General features: G+C 36.7%; 1 protein-coding gene across 1 annotated transcript in view; it reads right to left on the bottom strand.

Moving 5' to 3' along the window:
* LOC129407824 (WAP four-disulfide core domain protein 2-like) overlaps positions 1-2,952 on the bottom strand; it is an 18,231-nt gene that overhangs the window by 12,572 nt on the left and 2,707 nt on the right. The window lies entirely within an intron of this gene.

Genomic DNA, 2,952 nt, shown 5'->3' with positions numbered 1-2,952 from the left:
TTGTTCTGGTTCTGATTTTCTAAGTTTTGGATCGTCTCGTTTTGTTCCTGGTTTTCTGATTTTCTAAGTTTTGGATCGTCTCATTTTCTTTGTTCCTGTTCCTGTTCTGATTTTCTAACATTTCGATCGTCTCATCTTGTTCCTGGTTCTGATTTTCTAAGTTTTGGATCCTCTCGTTTTGTTGCTGGTTCTGATTTTCTAAGTTTTGGATCGTCTTGTTTTGTTCTGGTTCTTATTTTCTAAGTTTTGGATCGTCTTGTTTTGTTGCTTGTTCTTATTTTTCTAAGTTTTGGATCGTCTCGTTTTGTTGCCTGGTTCTGATTTTCTAAGTTTTGGATCGTCTCGTTTTGTTCCTGGTTCTGATTTTCTAAGTTTTGGATCGTCTCGTTTTGTTCCTGTTTTGTTCTGATTTTCTAAGTTTTGGATCGTCTCATTTTCTTTTTGTTCCTGGTTCTGATTTTCTAACATTTCGATCGTCTCATCTTGTTCCTGGTTCTCTGATTTTCTTTCTAAAGTTTTGGATCGTCTCGTTTTGTTCCTGGTTCTGATTTTTTCTAAGTTTTGGATCGTCTCATCTTGTTCCTGTTCTGATGTTCTGATTTTCTAAGTTTTGGATCGTCTCTGTTTTTGTTTTGCTGTTTTGTTCTGATTTTCTAAGTTTTGGATCGTCTCTCGTTTTGTGTTCCTGGTTCTGATTTTCTAAGTTTTGGATCGTCTCGTTTTGTTCCTCTGGTTCTGATTTTCTAAGTTTTGGATCGTCTCGTTTTGTTTGGTTCTGGTTTCTGATTTTCTAAGTTTTGGATCCTCTCGTTTTTGTTCCTGGTTCTGAGATTTTTTAAAGTTTCGGTTCCTCTTGTTTTGTTCCTGGTTCTGATTTTTTAAGTTTTGGATCGTCTTGTTTTTGTTGCTTGTTCTGATTTTCTAAGTTTTGGATCGTCTCTCGTTTTGTTCCTGGTTCAGATTTTTTAAGTTTCGGTTCCTCTTGTTTTGTTCCTGGTTCTGATTTTCTAAGTTTTGGATTCGTCTTGTTTTGTTGCTTGTTTCTTATTTTTCTAAGTTTTGGATCGTCTTGTTTTGTTGCTTGTTCTTATTTTCTAAGTTTTGGATCCTGTCGTTTTGTTGCTGGTTCTGATTTTTCTAAGTTTCGGTTCCTCTTGTTTTGTTCCTGGTTCTGATTTTCTAAGTTTTGGATCGTCTTGTTTTGTTGCTTGTTCTTATTTTCTAAGTTTTGGATCGTCTTGTTTTGTTGCTTGTTCTTATTTTCTAAGTTTTGGATCGTCTCGTTTTGTTGCTGGTTCTTATTTTCTAAGTTTTGGATCCTCTTGTGCAGATCCTGGTTCTCAGTCTCTAAGATTTGGGGAACCATAGGTTGAAATTTTCCAAACTGACGGCAGCTCATTTTTTCTGTTTAAATATGCAGTAGAGAGAGAAAAAAGCTCTAGTGTAAACGCGCAGTAGTAGCTCTAGTAGCAGTACACGCAGTAGTTGTAGTACACTCAGTAGTAGCAGTACACGCAGTAGTCGTAGTACACGCAGTAGTTGTAGTACACTCAGTAGTCGTAGTACACGCAGTAGTCGTAGTACACGCAGTAGTCGTAGTACACGCAGTAGTCGTAGTACACGCAGTAGTCGTAGTACACGCAGTAGTCGCAGTACACGCAGTAGTAGTAGTACACGCAGTAGTCGCAGTACACGCAGTAGTCGCAGTGGATGCAGTAGTCGTAGTACACGCAGTAGTCGTAGTACACACAGTACACGCAGTAGAAGTGGCAGTATTCTGTGTCTGTAGTGTTTGTTTTGTGTTACACTTATAATCTTCTTCAAAACAGTAAGTTGCTTTGTGCTTTGTGCTTGTCCTTTGTGGATGATGTCATAAAGTAGTAGTAGCAGTAGTAAAAGTATTAATAAAAGTATTCTGTCACTTTAGTGTTTATTTCACTGTGTCACTCAGAGTTTACTTTAAAGCAGCGTCGTGCTTCTCTGATGACGTCATCAAGCAGAGTTCTGTCACCATGGAGACCCAGGGGCATTAGAACATCACGTTGCCACGGCGACAGCTTCTCAGGCTCCAAAACTATTTTAGATTCTAGAATGTGATGATGTCATCGTCCCAGAGGGGAGGAGCTAAATCATTTTCCCGGTGATTACGATGTACTTTTCCATCTGTATTAATATTCGATGGAAAAACATGAACAACTGACTTGTTTTAAGGAGGAGATTGAGAAGGAGAAGGAGCAGGTTTTTGGTGGTGGTGTTTTTGTGGTGAGTGGAGATGTGCTTCACTTCAGTCACATGGATCATGAACAGTTTTCTCTACTTCAGTGCAGAATAGTGACGTTTGTGTCTTGTTGATGACGTGTAGGTGGATGAATGTGACCTGACCGTTCACACTCAAGTCACATGTCGGCCATGTGCTATTAAAGGCTTTGAATTATTTTGTACTTTTTGAGTGCCTCAGTTTTTTTTCTACTTTTTTTTTTCCTACTTTGTAAATCACAAAGTATTTTCATTCTTTTTTTTTTTTTTTTGGATTGTTTGTTTGACAAGTGTCCAATAAAAATCAAATCCATATGCTATATGGATTTGATGATTAGTTAATTAGTTAGAAACAATGTGACAAATATTTTAATCATTTATCTTTTTTTTTTTTATCTTAATATTTGCAAGTAAATCAAGACATTTACACTTTTATGTACGTCTGTCTGTCTGTATTTGATTATTTATTCATTTATTTATTCATGTACATACTTTTGGTTTTAAAACACTTACTGAATTGTTTTATTTGGATCGGTCCAGTAATTATAGAAACATTGAACATAAACCAGAGCTAAACATCTGGAGTCTCAAAGTTAAAAACCAAATTCTACCACAGAATTTGAACCTGTCCCCAGCTCAGATTTAAACAACAGAGATTCAAGAGTGGATATTACGCACTATTTATTGATTTATTTT

Source organism: Boleophthalmus pectinirostris, unplaced genomic scaffold (assembly GCF_026225935.1).
Source record: "Boleophthalmus pectinirostris isolate CB_2022bp ecotype Guang Dong unplaced genomic scaffold, ASM2622593v1 HiC_scaffold_14, whole genome shotgun sequence".
In the NCBI taxonomy this organism is placed as follows: domain Eukaryota; kingdom Metazoa; phylum Chordata; class Actinopteri; order Gobiiformes; family Gobiidae; genus Boleophthalmus; species Boleophthalmus pectinirostris.
Note: the sequence above shows the minus strand (reverse complement) of the source record. Positions and strands in the feature narration are given on the sequence as shown.